At 42.5% G+C, this 17,646-nt stretch overlaps 1 non-coding gene across 1 annotated transcript; it reads right to left on the bottom strand.

Moving 5' to 3' along the window:
• Positions 1-627: 627 nt before the first annotated feature.
• On the bottom strand, positions 628-702 carry Trnas-uga (transfer RNA serine (anticodon UGA)). The gene has a single exon. It is a non-coding gene; the product is annotated as a tRNA-Ser (tRNA).
• Positions 703-17,646: the final 16,944 nt, after the last annotated feature.

Below are 17,646 nucleotides of genomic sequence, written 5' to 3' on the forward strand. Positions count from 1 at the left end.
GTGGCAAGGAGACCGCACTGCGTCTTCTGATTGTCCGTCCTCACCTCACCGAATGCTTTGTGCACTCGTCACAAGATTGTCAAGGCTAAAAATATTCATATAGTTGACCAAATTCTCTGAGTTAATCCACGTAAGGATTAAACTTTCTGAACACATCAGTCAGCATTAACAGTTTGATGAAAGAATGGTATTACGATGTGGACGTCAGATATGGCACAGCAAACACTGATGCAACGCTCTTAAAATTGTTGTTGGCAATTTTCTAATGTGTAAAGGTGCACTGGGTCTTTAAGTTGAAATAGCCTAACAGGCTGAACCAGGCCTCATCTGGAGAAATGAAAAACTGACGATCCAAAACTCCTGATTCCACTTCGCTCAGAAACTACAGGCAGAAAGCAACAAGCGAAAATTAGTCTGACGCATAACAACAGTTAATTTGTAAGGATGCAAATACAGGTCTTCATTGATGATGTTTCAACGCGAGAGCAACGTTTTCTGGTGTTTGAAATCTTTTCGACAGTCACAGTTCTTAAAGCCTGTATTTTCCTTCAATATCCACCATAATGAGATTTTCACTCTGCAGCAGAGTGTGCGCTGATATGAAACTTCCTGGCAGATTAAAACTGTGTGCCCGACCGAGACTCGAACTCGGGACCTTTGCCTTTCACGGGCAAGTGCTCTACCAACTGAGCTACCGAAGCACGATTCACGCCCGGTACTCACAGCTTTACTTCTGCCAGTACCTCGTCTCCTACCTTCCAAACTTTACAGAAGCTCTCCTGCGAACCTTGCAGAACTAGCACTCCTGAAAGAAAGTTTTAATCTGCCAGGAAGTTTCGTATCAGCGCACACTCCGCTGCAGAGTGAAAATCTCATTCTGGAAACATCCCCCAGGCTGTGGCTAAGCCATGTTTCCGCAATATCCTTTCTTTCAGGAGTGCTAGTTCTGCAAGGTTCGCAGGAGAGCTTCTGTAAAGTTTGGAAGGTAGGAGACGAGGTACTGGCAGAAGTAAAGCTGTGAGTACCGGGCGTGAGTCGTGCTTCGGTAGCTCCACAGAGGGCACCCACCCCTCCTCCCCCGGCGGTGTCTGAGTTTCAACCGCCTACGATCTATTCTACTTCTGACCTCCGCGGATGGGAGAGCGCGTCGCAGATTGCGCGGATTTTATTTCTTTTTGCTTTTCCTTTTTCCTTTCTTTTCCTTTACCCAGAATTTATATTTCTTTTCTCTTTCGCATATGTGTTCCCATAATTTCATGCTATTAGTGAATATTACAAAAACACATGCAAATAAATAAATAACAACGCCTTCCACTACTGTTATTTCCTGTTTCTACCACTTCCCTAAGCACCACAGGCTCGGTGGTGGTGAGGGGGACACTGTGGCCAGGCCTCACGTTTTCGACCCCTGCCCACTTTGCCCCCCGAGCCCCCACCGGTCCACTACTTTAAAAAAAAAAAAAAAAAAAAAAAAAGGTTGGTAGAACACTTGCCCGCGAAAGGCAAAGGTCCCGAGTTCTAGTCTCGGTCGGGCACACAGTTTTAATCTGCCAGGAAGTTTAATATCCACCATAGTTACTATAATAGTCATTTCTTTGTTAGTCTGACGCATACAAAACAGTTAATTTGTAGGAGAAAAGGGCCGTACACGTCCAGTTTGCTAAGGCCGCGGACCACATTAACTATGGAGCAAATGTGTTCCAGGGTTGCATGTGGATTCTCGCTGTCCCATATTCTGCAGTTTTGGGTGTTCACCGTGTCACTGATATGAAATGATGAATCGTCGCTGAAGATTATGATGATCAGGAACGTCTCGTGATCGTCCTCTGTTCGACGCAACATGTCCGCAGAGAATTTCCCACGAGCAACCTTATCTGCATTACGAATGTGCTGTGCCTTTGTCAATCTGTATGGATTCAAGTGTAAATTTCTACACAATACTCGCCAAATAGTCTTTTGTAGAATGCTAGTCTCGCATGACGTGGACTGTGCGCAAAGCTCTCCCTAATCTGCTCGACGTAATCATCAACATGCGGCCAACCTGGTGATATATCATGTTACTGTGAACAACCCGTGTCAACAACTCTACTTGGAGGTTCTTTGGTGTATTCGGTGCGAAATTTACGTCGAACAATTATTACAGGGTTCGTTTCATGAAACAAAAACACACAGCCAACACGCTCCGCACTAGTGGAAGTATCCATCTTAACTATGAACTACGCTGACACTCCTGGTGGTGAAATGAGGCACTGATGCACTACTTAAACTTGAGGCTCTTTGCTACAAAATAACACAGCTACCTATTCTGTAAGTTACCTCAATAAATTTCCATATCATTCTAAAGTTGTAAAGTTGTTTTGGACTCATCTGTAATTTTGGTATTACTCTCATTTATATCGTTTTTTATACGTTTAAATCGAAAAGAACTCTTTAAAGAAAGATACAAAGCAAGGAAGCGTTAGGACGTACTTCGATACAGTACATGCTCCAAGTTATTTGTTGTCTCCGACGGAATTAAAATATCATCACCAAATCAGAATGTTTTTAATGCGTCTCCTTGAACTTTAATTCTCATTTCACCTTTCTTCTTGGTTTCCTTTACTGTTTGCTCAATTTACAGAATGAATAACATCAGGGATAGGCTACAACCATATCCCACTCCCTTCTCAAACACTGCTGCTTTATCATGTCCATCAATTCTTATAAATGAAGTCTGTTTTTTGTACAAGATGTAAATAACTTTTGAATCCCTCTATCTTATCGGTAATATTCCCTGTTGCCTTCAGAATTTCAATGAGTGTGTTCTTGTCAAAACTGTCAAAAACTTTTTCTAAATCCACAAAATCTATAAACTATGGTTTTCCTTTGTTTAACCTATGTCCTAAGATAAGTCTGTAGATCAGTACAACCTCACGCGCTCCTAAATTTCTCCGGAACCTAAAAAAATATAACCCGAGGTCTCATTGTATTATTATATTGCTAGATTATGTCACCTATAAGCTGTGTCTTACTTCATGTAAATGAGTGAATCTACAGTCACTCTTCAGATGCGACCACAACGTTGTTTTGCTAGTGCAGGGAGAAAATATGGTGGAGAGGGGCAGGGGGTGTCTTTGCAGGAAAATTTACCATGCTCCGCAGGGTTAGCAGCGCACACAAAGCCCCTGTAGGCTCACTCGCGGCTGCCTGCGAACCACCGTGTCAATATTGTCTCGGCGCAATCCTGCTCCTCAACTTCCTCTTCCCACCGCTCTCCAACTTCTCCACATATCCTTCCTCTCCATCACCTTCCTATAATGCCCACAGTGTGCAGAATTTGTGTGGCCCATCTAAAGTCTACCCTCTCTGTTGTCTCTCTGGCTAAACAAGAAAATATAAGCATGGGAAGGTACCATGTCAGTCTGGCCGTTTTCCTCATATTCATTTGTCTTATTGATAAAAGATAAGCAGGAATAAAACTGCGCCAGAGGCACAAATGAAGATTTTGCTTAAGTACATCAGCACATTAGCAAATGCAACTTGTAGGTTGCTTGTCTGATAGTACGCCGACTACGAAAAAGCCAATTTTACAATGAAAGACAGATTTTTATATGCTCCCTCAACGTCTACAGTCCATCAGCAATAATCGTAATCTACATCTGCAAACGTACTTCACGAGTCACCATACGCTGCACGTGGGAGGATAACTTGAACTACTGCTAGTCATTCCCTTTTCTGTTCCATTCGCAAATGCAGCGAGCGTGAAACTACTTTCTATGTGCTCCCATACGTCCCTTGATTTCTCTTAACTTGTCTTCGCGGTTCTTGTGCACCATACATGTTCATGGCAGTAGTTCGCCCTGCAGTCCCTTGCAAATCTTGGCTCTCAAAAGTTTTCCAATAGTGTTCCGTAAAAAAAAGCATTCTTTCCTCCAGGGACTCCCATTTGAGTTCCGAAGCTATTCGCATGCTGATAAGTCTTACCGGAAACAAACCTAGCAGCACTACTCTAAATTGCTTCTGCGTCTTCCTTTAATCCGACCTGCAGCGAATCCGAAACACTCTAGCAGTTCTGAAGAATGGGACGCACAAAGGTTCCGTTTTCGCCTCCATTTCAAGTCGCTTTGGAAATGCCGAGCTTAGACATTTATTGGACGTGTGTTTGGCAAGCAGCAAACCACTAATATTGTATTCGAAGAATACAGGATTGTTTTTCCTAGTCGTCTGCATTAACATTTTTTCATATTTACAGGAAGCTGCCATTCATTGCTCTAAATACAAATTATATGCAGTTCAGCCTGTATCCTCCTCCAGTCGCTCAAAGAAGGCATTTTTCTGTACACTAAAAAGTCATCAGCGAACAATCGCAGGCTGACGGTCACCCCACACGTCAAGTCTTTTATGTGTGTAGTAGTAGTAGTAGTGGCAGCTTTGTTCATTCACAGACCACTTTTACAAAGATATTAGACATGTCGCGGGATTATAATTAACTAACGTAATTCGAATACAGGAGGGATGATCAATTTTCTTGGATATCACAAGATTCGATGATTCGAAGCAAAAAGGTCTAGTACTAAAGAGACTGCTTACACCACGCTTGTCCGCCCTATTCTGGAATATTGCTATGCGGTGTGGGATCCCCATCAGGTGGAACTGACGGATGATATCGAAAAAGTTCACAGAAGGCAGCTCGTTTTGTACTATCGCGAAATATTTGAGATAGTGCTACAGACATGATACGTGAATTGGAGTGGCAATCATTAAAACAAAGGCGTTTTTCGTGCCAAGGGGGTCTTCTCATGAAATTTGAATCACTAGTTTTCTCCTCCGATTGCGAAAACATTCTGTTGGCACTTACCTACATAGGGAGTAATGATCATCACGATAAAATAAGAGAAATATGGGCTCGCACAGAAAAGTTTAAGTGCTCGTTTTTCCCGCTCGCCGTTCTAAAGTGGAACGGTAGAGACACCTTGAACGTGATTCATTGAACGCTCTGCCAGGCACTTTATTGTGAATAGCAGAGCAATCACGTAGATTCAGATGTAGATGAGTAAACATGGGCTCTAAAATGTACCGTGGAAAAGATCTTTTCTGTGCAGTCTTTTGCTATCCATAGTTGAGAGGGGATGGTATGGACCAAAACGATAGTAATATGTCCAGTAAACATGGTCTGTAAGCTATCTACTGTAGCCACGCTTTGATGGCTTTAAGCCGTAATTTAAATAAAAAAGATACTTTAACTACTTTAGTTGAAATATTTCAGTATTAGTCATAAAAAGGAATACAATATAATCCTAAGAGAGTAAAGGAGTAAGAATACTGTACATTAGAATTCGTTTGTTTGTACGTATTAATCTAAGTCTCGCTGTAACAGTGTTTAGATCATTCTGGTAGCTCATTTTGGTTCGATCACCTTGTTTGCTCACTGAGTGTTCATTCTGGTTCAGTGTTAGCTCGTGTGAGCGATATGGATCTTGGGTTGTAAAAATATATGAGATCAAAAGGATTGACAAACTTTAATTTCGGAAAAATGCCCTACCTATGTTACGAAGACGTAATATGAAGAAAAGTTAACTAAGAAAGAGTTTTAAGTTTAATTTCAACTGCAATTCAACAATAGTTTCGTGAAAAATCAATTTAATTAAGCTTGAGCAATTAATTTTGAAACAGTACTGAGAAAAGAACTGTTAAATCGCTTCATAGTGCAGCGCAGCGATAGTCCATTGTTCATAATCGGCCAATATTAACTATCAGCCTAACATCTCTGATCGCTGTAGAAAGCAAGCATTGAAATCATTTTTGCTACGAAAAAGTAATTTTAAAATATAACGACGTTTAGTTCCCGATAAAAGTAAACTGTATTTAACTGAATCATCAATAATTTTGCCTTCTTCTACATCTCTGAGATAAATCGATGTATGCCTCATAATAAAATCTGCTGCTAGAACTTAACAAGAAAGAAGCCACTTAGGCACATCGAACTTTTAATACGACCATCAACAAAAAGTAGCCAAGGGAACACCAGATTAAATACAATACCTTATGAGCTATGAACACTTTTTCGTATTCGCTATTGTGAAAAATCTCTTCTACGGAACAAGTGCTCAGAGCTCTTATGATATGCAGTTTAGAACACATGTTTACTAAGCTTTGCTGCTTCGAATGATAGTTCCTGTCATATCCATGAATACTGACCATTTCTCCCGGGACGCGCTGTATAAATGCGTTCGCGTACTAACAGTTCGGATTTGACAACGGTGGGACAAATAGTCGGTAGTGGTCTTACAATAGGCACCATCATGGCAGTTGTCTGACGTCATTTAAGTAAAGTACGTAAAACCTAGTTCATAATGGCCGGATGAAGATTGGGAATTCCGCCCTCTCTCAAACATGACCACTCTGTTTGAAAGAGTGCTAATCCTAAAATGTTCATTCATTTCCCACTCCCAGTCACCGCACACACTACACGAACTATATACATGTTATTCCATGAAGTGACGATACACATCCTATCACTTCATGTCAATACCACAGCGACGATGTTTGGTTTCCATTTTGTGTACGGCAACTTCCCATTTGGTAGCCTGAAAAACCGAGTCAGCATTCCTTTATATTGTGTGAGATGTTGAGCCCCAAAAGAAGATAAGGTATCAATATTATACATTGCGTAGGTTATGGAGGAAAGGAGAAAAGGCAAAGAATAAAAGAATAAAAGAAAAAAATAGTGGCAAAGTGTTATGTGAATTGAGAAATATTTTATTGTCGTTAATATCATTCATATGTATCACTTTTTTAGCAAACGCCCTGCTCAGGATTATCTAAGTGATGCTTCACCGTATAGAATCCGTTGCTCATGAGATACTTTTTAATTGCAGCTTTCAATAAGTTACTTACAGTAATTCCATTAACCATCTTGGGAAGTTTATTGTACACTTTTATTCCTGGGTAAAAAATGCTGTTTCGACTTTTTTCTTTCTTGGTGAACGTGTGTTTAGTCTACATCTTGTTTCATGGTCATGGACAGCTGGTTGCGCAGTAATTTTCATTGTTATTTCTGAAGTGTACAGCTGATTGGTAAAAGTAAGTACATCGTGTAGTTAAAATCCAGTGTCCTGAACAGTTATTTACAATGAGCTCGACTACTATTTGTGTTTGTTATTCTTATGGCCCTTCTCCATAGTTTGAAAACTATGTTCACTTTTTGTGCATACTCTCCTGAGAAAAGAATTCCATAACTAAGAACTGAGTGTACATATGAGTAGTACGTAAGTAAACGACACTGGTGTTACAGACTGATTGCAGTACCTCTGGGGGATAACATGCTGATGACATTCTGTTTACAAGCGTCTTCATGTGTTCACATGACTTTAACTGAGAATCGACATAAATTCCTAGAAGTTTTATGGTTGTTATACGTTCTGTAGCGCTGCCATACACATATATTTAATGCTGTCATTTTCCCTCTTCAAAATGTTATTCATATCGAGAACAAAGAACAGTCATATCACTTTTCGTAGGACAGGCCTGTTGATACTTTTGTCCCTGATACACACAGGCCGTCCAGATTTCGAAAGAGGTGGCACACCTCCCTCTCACTTTAATAATAATGTCAGTCAGATTAACATTCATACAGTAGTGGCCATTAAAATTGCTACACCAAGACAAATATATTATACTAGAACTGACATGTGAAGAGCAGGTTCAGGAATCGCAAGCCTACGTTTATAGCATTTGCAGACTTAGAGAAAGGCTATTTACAACTTGTACAGAAAACAGATGGCAGTTATAAGAGTCGAGGGGTAAGAAAAGGAACCAGTGGTTGAGAAGGGAGTGAGATAGGGATGTAGCCTGTCCCCGATGTTATTCAGTCTGTACATTGAGCAAGCTGTAAAGGGAACCAAAGAATAATTTGTAGTTGTAATTAAGAGTTCAGAGAGAAGAAATGAAACTCTGAAGTTTGCCGATGACACTGTAATTCTCTAATAGATAGCAAAGGACTTGGAAGAGCCGTTTTACGGAATGGACAGTGTCTTGGGGGAAAATATGAGGTGAACATGAACTAAAGCAAAACAAGTACAACGGAATGTAATCTAATTAAATCAAGTGACGCTGAGTGAATCATATTCGATGGGTAGCTCGCGTAACTAATGAGGAGTTATTGAAGAGATCTGGAGGGAAAAGAAACTTGAGGCACAACCTGACTAGAAGAAGCGATCTGTTGATAGGACGCATTCTGAGACGTCAAGGGATCACCAATTTAGTACTGTAGGAAAGTTTGTGTGATAAAAATCGTAGAACAGGACCAAGGCAGTAAGCAGATTCAGAAGGATGTGGGTTGCAACAGTTGTTCGGAGATGAAGAGGCTTGTACAGGATAAAGCAGCATGGCGAGCTGCATCAAACCAGTCTTCGTACTGCAGACCACAACATCAAGAACAACAACAGCATGTCTTCTATTAAACTTGTATGGATTCCTGAAAGACGAGAGATAGTCTTAGTATTGTTTAAGCCACTTCTTCAGTGGATGGTTTGCATTTCCTCGGTATTCTCCCAATGACTCTGAGCCTGGCATCTGCTTTTTCTACAGCCAGTTTTATGTGGTCATTCGCCTTCATGTTGTTGCCAACGGTTATTCCTAGGTATTTTACGTTTGTCATTGTTTCGAGTAATTTATCGCCATCACCCTAACTAACCATTAAAAGCCCGCATCTCGTGGTCGTGCGGTAGTGTTCTCGCTTCCCACGCTCGGGTTCCCGGGTTCGATTCACGGCGGGGTCAGGGATTTTCTCTGCCCCGTGATGGCTGGGTGTTGTGTGATGTCCTTAGGTTAGTTAGGTTTCAGTAGTTCTAAGTTCTAGGGGACTAATGACCATAGATGTTTAGTCCCATAGTGCTCAGAGCCATTTGAACCATTTTTTTGAACCATTAAAAGGCCTCTTAGCTTATATATGGTATTCTAAAAACTTGTCATATATTCCTACAGTAAACGATGACCCAACACAACACCCCCTTTTCTATTCGAAAACACAGCGTTCTCTTCCCAGCTTTTATTACGAGTGTCTGGTTGCGCCTGTTAAGCTGCATGACCCTTCTACAACCTTTACTACCTTTCGTAAAGTCTAACTACGGACTCGCTACTAAAAGCAATAACATTAACGCTTTGAACATTACTTTAGAGTAAGCAGTACGCTCTTACCAATGTTAACCGTGTTTAGATCAAGATTGTGTGGTCCGCAAATTTTCGGTGGCTTGACGCTCGTCGCGCTCGTGAGGGTGAGGGTGGGGGTGGGGGGGGGTGTAAGTTTCAGTATGATGACGTGACAATTAGAGAATATCTCACAAACGGCAAGCCGCTGTCTTCTTAGCTCAGTGGTAGAGCACTGGTCTCACCTGCCTCAATATTAACTAGGCAATCGTGCTTTCTCCGGAGTGTTAACTATGCAACCTAGCGGATCGTTGTATCCAAAAGCAAAGTATGCATTCCATTCTTCTCATACACTGAAGCGACAAAGAAGCTGGTATAGGCATGCGTATTCAAATACATGCGTATTCAAAAACAGACTGAATAAGGCGCTGCTGTCGGCAACGCCTATAAGACAACAAGTGTCTGGCGCAGTTGTTAGATCGGTTATTGCTGCCACAATGGCAGCTTTTTAAGATTTAAGTGAGTTTGAACGTGGTGTTATAGTTGGCGCACGAGCGATGGGACACAGCATCTCCGAGATAGCGATGAAGTAGGGGATTTTCCCGTACGAACATTTCACGAGCGACCGTGAATTAGAGGAATCCTGTAAAGCATCACATCTCCGACATCGCTGCGGTTGGAAAAAGATACTGCAAGGACTGGACCAATGAAGACTGAAAAGAATCGTTCAGTGTGACTGAAGTGCAACCCTTCCGCAAATTGCAGTAGATTTCAATGCTGGGCCATCAACAAGTGTCAGCGTGTGAACCATTCAACGAAACAACATCGATATATACTTTCGAGTTCAAAGGCCGATTCATATACCCTTGATGCCTGCACGACACTAAGCTTCACGCCCCGCCTGGACCCGTCAACACCGACATTGGACTGTTGATGAGTGGAAACATGCTACCCGATCGGACGAGTCTCGTTTCAGATCGTATCGAGCGGATGGGCGTGTACGGGTATGGAGACAACCTCTTAAATCCATGGATGTCAGTAGGAAACCGTTCAAGCCTGTGGAGGCTCTGTAGTGGTGTGGGGCTTGTGCTGTTGGATTGATATGGGACCCCTGCTACGTCTAGATACGACTCTGACAGGTGACACGTACATAAGCATCCTGTCTGATCGCCTGCATCCATTCATGTCCATTGTGCATTCCAACGGGCTTGGGCAATTCAAGTAGGACAATGCGGCATCCCACAGAATTACACCCCACCCCACAGAATTGCTAGAGAGTGATTCCAGGAACCCTCTCCCGAGTTTAAACACTTCCGATGGTCACCAAACTCCACAGACGTGAACATTATTGAGAACATCTGGCATGCCTTGCAACGTGTTGTTCAGAAGAGACCTACACCCCCTCGTACTCTTACGGATTTATGGACTGTCCTGCAGGATTCATGGTGTCAGCTCCCTCCAGTACTGCTTCAGACAGTAGTCGGGTCCATGCCACGTCGTGCTGCGGCACTTCTGCGTGCCCGCTTGGCCCTTCACGATATGAGGCAGGTGCACCAGTTTCTTTGGCTCTTCAGTGTACCTTCAGTTATCGTTGTGATAATTAATATTAACCACTAAAACACAGGCATTTACCACAGAGGCAGGAACCAATACTAACTAACTTTGCGAACTTTCTTCCTTAAAGTAATAATTCTATCTTCTTGCACCAGCAAGCAAATTGGTTCATTATACTTCGAACAGTAATAAATTGATATCTTAACGAGTGTAATTATTACTTTTAGTACCAAGATCTTTAATGACTACTTTTGCAAACGTTACTTTTCAAACTGTGCAAAGAAGAAAGGAAGTTAGTAATTGTCATTAGGCTGAAGCTACTTTAGTTTTTACCTTAACAGACAGGACCGTTTCGACAACATTGTTCCACATAAGCGATTTATAATTTGGTGCCTGCCCACCTTTACTCGCATACACTTCCACTGGTATCAGTTTACGCTATTAACTGTGAGAAGCGATGTATACACTTCTCGCACAAGGGCACATCTCTTAGCTTGGCTCGACAAGCAGCTGCTACTAACTGCGATGGGTGCTGTACAGGAATCTGAAGCCGCGTCCACATCGGCCGCGCCGCCCAAAACCAAAGCAAGAGAGTTTCGGGATAGCGCCGCATTACCGTTCCGTCAGCAACGAACAAGTTTCGCGCATCAAAGGAAACGGTTCGTTCAGGAGCGGCTCTGTTTAAACTGCGTTTCTCGTTTACCATTCTTACTGACACACACTGGATCACTGCTGCACACCTGTGGTGTTCCAAACGGCGTTCCTCTGTGCCATTCTGCGCTTATCTATGCCGCGTACACCTTTTCTGTGCGGCGCTGCGCAGTGCGTCCTGTGTAGACTTGGCTTTAGACTTGCGGAGCTTGTGGCGCCCTTCTCCGTTTGGCGTCACAAGTGGAAGCTTGTGACGCTTTGGTCTTAAACCAGCCCTGTTAGTGGACAGATTTCACCACATGAAAGAGCTGTGTCAGTCAGACGCATCAAACGTGCTTGTCTCCTCATTCACTGTTGTTACTTTTCCATTGAATACACAGTAATTTTAACATAGGATTTAAGCGATGTAATGATAGATACTTGAAATAAGATGACAAATGTAATTGAAATTAACTGCCAACATAGTCGACAAAAACCATTTTTTATAATAGCTTTTGATAACGTAGGTCTGACTTTTCTTTACATGACTAACGAAACAAATGAATTCGGAATTGCGAATAAGGACTACCATCAGCTGTAGAATGGAATGACGATCATGAAAATTTGTGCTGGTCCGGGGCTCGAACCCGAACTTCTCGCTTATCGCGAACGGTCGCCTTACCATTTCGGTATCCGTGTGCGACTCACGGCAACCCTCAAACTTCCATATGTCGTCAACCATACTTGTATGACCTGAACTCGTACATCCATTATGCATATTCACGCACATCTCAGACGTTGTACCTGGCAGTCGCTTGCTGGTATCAGCAGATAAATTCGATATTGCAGTGGCTGTGTTATTCTGATTGCGATGTTAAACACCGACTACAAACTGTTGAGACGCATCCTCCATGAGAGGTAATAGCAGTCTGATCAAACGTGCCTCGGAGGCAACACTAATGTGTTTAAGACTCTGAGCACCTATAGAGGCGTGGTGGCACTGATGCAAACTTGCCTTCTCCACGGCGCTCTTGTTGCACTGGATTTTGATCATGCTTTCGATCGCGTCAAACATGGTTTCCTGCATGCAGTTATGAACACGTCGGTATCCCACGCACGACGACATGTGTTGTGCTTCGTTCGATCCATGGGGCAGTCACGAGGATTGTGGGAAACAGCTACCGGTCCGACCCCGTCCGTGTCAACAGGTGCATCAGACACGGTTGTCCTCTTTCTGCCATGTTATTCACCATTGCCCTCGAACCAGCTCTTCAGGGACTGCGGAGACGCTTTGAAGGTCTTAGCCTCCGCTACGTGACCTTTCGATGTGGCGCTTACGCTAATGGTGTCATGTTCTTAGCACGTACTGGTGACGAAATACGAACGGCGCTTTCTTGGCTCCAACAATACGGGGTGGTGGCAGGCAGTGAGATCAACCTCTGGAAATCACGCTACATGGAGGTGGGATGAGGCGTGCCTGCAAAACTGGATGTATCCCTGACAAAGGACCCGATACTCAAATGTTTAGGGACTTATCTCCATCGACAAATTCAACGCAGGCTGCCTTAACGTATCATAAGGTCGGCTCAACAAATTTAGATCGTTGGACATTTAGCAACGCGCTCATTATGCCAACGTGTACATGGCTTCGCAACTTCATCATTACGCCCATGTATTACCGATGACAGACTCGATGGCTTCTAGAATACAGGCAGTGTTCGGACAAATGGTGAACGTTGGTACTGTTTCTAAGACCCGTTTTGTTACTCTTACTTTATCCTTCCACAAAGGAGGTATTGGAGTCACTCACGTCAAGCACAGTGCGTTGGGGCTGTATCTTCGCTCAATACGGCGACTCTGGCTCTCAACAATAGGCAATCTTCCTGGCATCCTGATGTTAGAAGCGGCCCCCCCACACACATTGCCCACCGGTACCTGTTGCACATTTATAGCCCTCACTATCACATATTAGGAAGTTTTTCGTGGAGCACAGCTATATGTTGGGAGTTATACTGGAGACACGGAATCCGGCCGGAAACATTTATTATGTTGTTGTCCAACGCTGGAATCCGGCTAACGACATTGTACGACGCCAACCCAAGTTCGACTGGATGCGGGTTTGGCGAGCCATCCACGCGCCCTTTCTGTCCACGTGGTCGACGTGGTATGTGGACACCAACGAGAAAATTCCGACCCGACGAAGACTACATGCCAGTCACCTAACTGACAACTCCATGCGTCCCCATTGCGCGACGGTAGGTACTGAACTGTGGCCCTGCACGCGAATGTTGGAAACTGATCCGCCAGATAATGGCTTTTCTCCTAGGCCGACCCCATGTTTCGACTGTGCTCCTGGACCTCTTTCATCCCGATGCCGTCTATTTCCCGATGACCAGGATGAATGCGGTCACCCAGGTACAAGGAATGGCGATACGCTACATACCGCGACGGCGAAAAGGAAGTCCTCGATTTGTGGAAATACATGATAAATGAGTTCCTGACCTTATCGAACAGAACGCAATACCGAAATCTTTTTGCTAACTATTTGAGGTTGTCATTCATGTACCCACCGCCCAGCCGGGGTGTGCCGGATGTGAAAAGAAGTTGATATGCAGAGGTGATGTTTCCACGATTCCCCTACAGTAATAGAAAAAACAGTGTCTGACTGTGTGCAGCGGCTCCGGACACTCCGACGGTCGAGGACTGGTGATGCCCGTTGTAATGACGACCGCATCTTTCTGGCTGGTCGCTCGGATAAAGTGATCCCAGCGGGCAAGATGGCCCTTTTTAGTTCACATTATCGTCACAATTTTTGGCGTATGATGTAATACATATATAAACATGAAAAAAATGTGATGGTGCGCTTCGGTGGAAGGAGGGGTAGAGATCGTGGCTAGGCCTCGGAATTGGACCCTGCCCGCCTTGCCTCTTCCAGTCTGCCGCTGACTGTGTTCCTAAAGTAAAAAATTTAAAATTAAAAGAAAATTTAAAAAAATAATAAAGCGACCGTTCACGATCAGTGGGAAATCCGATTCGGCACAAAGTTTGCACGTCCAAAGCAACTTTTCATCGTAATTAGAATAACACAGGCAGTGCAATATCGTAATGAAATAAATTATCTGTAGCTTACCTTGCTAGAAGTTGTGCAGTTCGGAATGTGGTGTAAAAGTACTTACCCAAGTTCTTGACTTCTCTTATTAAATAAGTACACCAAAGGTATCATAATTTTTACCTTTGCAAAGCGTGACTGAATTAGATAGTGCGGCGTTACCTAATGGATATTCTGCTGAGTAGTAAACTCTCTTATAGCATTTCATACGAGGAAGCCAAATACGACTTTAGCTGATGTTTCTTGTACCTTAGGTCAGGGCTATGCACTGACATGTTAAAAAAAATAGCTCAGTTATATCACTGGGTCGAGCCACACCCTGGATTCATGCCTAGCAGCTAACTCGCTGCAAATAATAACCTCTGGCTGTGATCCTGTAGTCACATAGTCTATGCCTTGATTAGAATTGCAAGTTAACAAAATAAATAACAACATTAAATAAAAATAAATGAATAATTAATGAGAAGTTTCTGTTTCAACGTCTATAATTGATGCAGACAACAGAGAATAATGCTGATAATGTTTGTTCATTAACGTTTATCGCAGATAAACAGGAAGTGGTCCTACAATAGCTGTGTAATACAGGCAGAAAAAGTCTTATTAAATACAGTAAAGTTGCATCAAGAGCTTTACGAGAATGGTAGCAAAATCCCCAAGCTAAACAGTCAGCCAAGACGTGAGGAAACCGAAGTCCATTTCGTGATCAGAATACACAAAATATTTTGCAGTTCAAATAATGCAAAGTTCAGCATAGATGATTTTCACAACAGCATATGAGGGATAACAAACAGAAACTCATGCTCTGTCTATTCTCCATTCTGTAATGCAAGCTTAAAGTTCTGCAATGGAGCACAGACAGATCTCGCGAAAGTTGAAGTCCCTTCGAAAGCTAAAGTATTCTAACGGCCGTTCACCGCCCAGAATCTATCATCTACATGACCTAATATCACACGTTACCTCAGGCAGGTCTACCTTCTTTCATACCTCAAAGTAGTAAGGCTTGAACTGCCGCCTTGAGCATACAACTCTAAAAGTCCATGTCTTTACTTGACTCCAGTAATGTTCCGCAACCACCTAATTCTCATTGGCTAAAGACCGTCCCCACCAAAGGCACAACGTTCTTGTGTTCTATCTACATGATTTGACTCAAGTTGTCCACTTCTCGGACCAAACTAGTAAACTGCAACCATACTTAAATAAAAGAAACGTTATGAACATTCCCTCACACTCAGATCATTTGCAATCAATTACAAATAAAGGTTTGTTCATAAATAAATAAGCTAGTATTCTTGCACAAGTGCGCTATCTTTAATTGCCAACAGACTGTCATTAAACATTGTTTAAACAATTATTTAGGCCTGCTTGACAGATGCTCCATTTGACGGTTTTCAAAGCTAGTGTCATCTAACACACAATTTTACCACTTTCTGGGCTAATCTAATGATTAGAATATATGTCATAGAAAAATGTTATAAACATTCGGTCAAATTCAGACGATTTTCTATAAGTACAAATAATAATTCTTTCATAAATAAATAAGCCAGCATTCTTGCGCATGTGCGCTCATGTTAAATGACAGTAAAATGTTACATATTGGTTAAACAGTTACTTAGGTCTGCATGACAGATGTGTAATCAACAGTAATCACCATTTCCATAAAGTTACTGCCAAAAGAATAAAATATTCATTAAATAACTACACAAGTGTGACAAGATATGCGCATTCATGCTGTTTGCAGTTGCTGTGTTATTTTGGCGAATGTGATGTTCTGACAGACATCTGCATAATGAAAAAGACATAAAAACGTAATAGATCAATAAATAAAATAGGTAAATATGTGTACCTTTCCGTGATGATAGCTGTAGTGCTATGTTATCATCCAAGAAACTGTTTGTGGAAACCGCGTGAAGCGCTTAAGTTGTTAATGTATAAGTATATTGAGAAGATGTTCAGTCACTGTAAATTATTAAATTTTGTAGTTTGTAAGACATTGTTTCATGACATGCGTCTCAGTTTTTGGAGATCACGGATTTATTCAGATTTCTTTCACTATGGAACGGTGATTTATTATTGAATTTCTGAGAGTTGTAAGTAGTCATATTTTAGATTGCCTTAAACGCTGCCATTAATGGTACATGTTTTGCACTCCAGCCATGCGAACAACTGCCTTCCATATTCTCCCTACCCTGGGATTGTCTATTTTGGCCACATGCTGACCGGCTTTGTACCTTTGTTCACCTAGGGCAGCTGATCGGCCTTCACGTCTCGTCCAGTCGGACCCAGCAAAGCAAGCAATTCAGCTCTCCTCAGTACCAACCTTGGGATTTTGAAGAGTTTATTCTGTTGATGCCCTACCTCGTGGTGCAACAATGAACTCTGAAGTATACCGTGCTAACTTCAGGATGTTGAAGAAACGACTACAGCATATTCATGGCTACAAAAATGCAAATGAACTTCTCCTTCTCCATAATAACGCAAGGCCTCGCACAAGTATGCGCACAGAGAGGACCTCACAAAATTTCATTGGACTGTTCTTCCTCATCAGCTTTACCACCCGGATCTCGCACCTTCTTAAAAATGGCTCTGAGCACTACGGGACTTAACTGCTCAGGTCATCAGTCCCCTAGAACTTAGAACTACTTAAACCTAACTAACCTAAGGACATCACACACATCCATGCCCGATGCAGGATTCGTACCTGGGACCGTAGCGGTCGCGCGGTTCCAGACTGTTGCGCCTAGAAAAGATCGGCCACACCGGCCGGCTCGCACCTTCTTACATCCATCTGTCTGGTCCAATGAAGAATGCGCTCTGTGGGAAGCAGTGCGTGGATGATGGAGAGGTTATTCTTGCAGCAAGACGTTGGCTCCAATGTCGGCCAATAGAGTAGTACCATGTAGGAATGGAGATCCTCCCAGTAAGGTGGCGTTAAGGCCGTTGGATTGAACAGTGGTCATGTTCAAAAATAGGATTTTGTAGCTAAAATAGTGGGGAATAATATAGTGTGTTGGAATCTTGCATAAAACCAACCTGCTTTCAGAAAAAAAAAAATTGTGCTACATTACTTACTGAGCACCCCTAGTTATCTGCGATGTTGATATTGCTTTGAAATGAGACGTACAGATGGTCAGCAACAGGAATGGGGAGCTGTATCACGTTAATTATGGATCGTACAACCAAAAGAACAATAACAAGATTAAGCTTAACTACAGTAAGCATTTCCATGA

Source organism: Schistocerca nitens, chromosome 2, assembly GCF_023898315.1.
Source record: "Schistocerca nitens isolate TAMUIC-IGC-003100 chromosome 2, iqSchNite1.1, whole genome shotgun sequence".
NCBI classification, from domain to species: Eukaryota; Metazoa; Arthropoda; class Insecta; order Orthoptera; family Acrididae; genus Schistocerca; species Schistocerca nitens.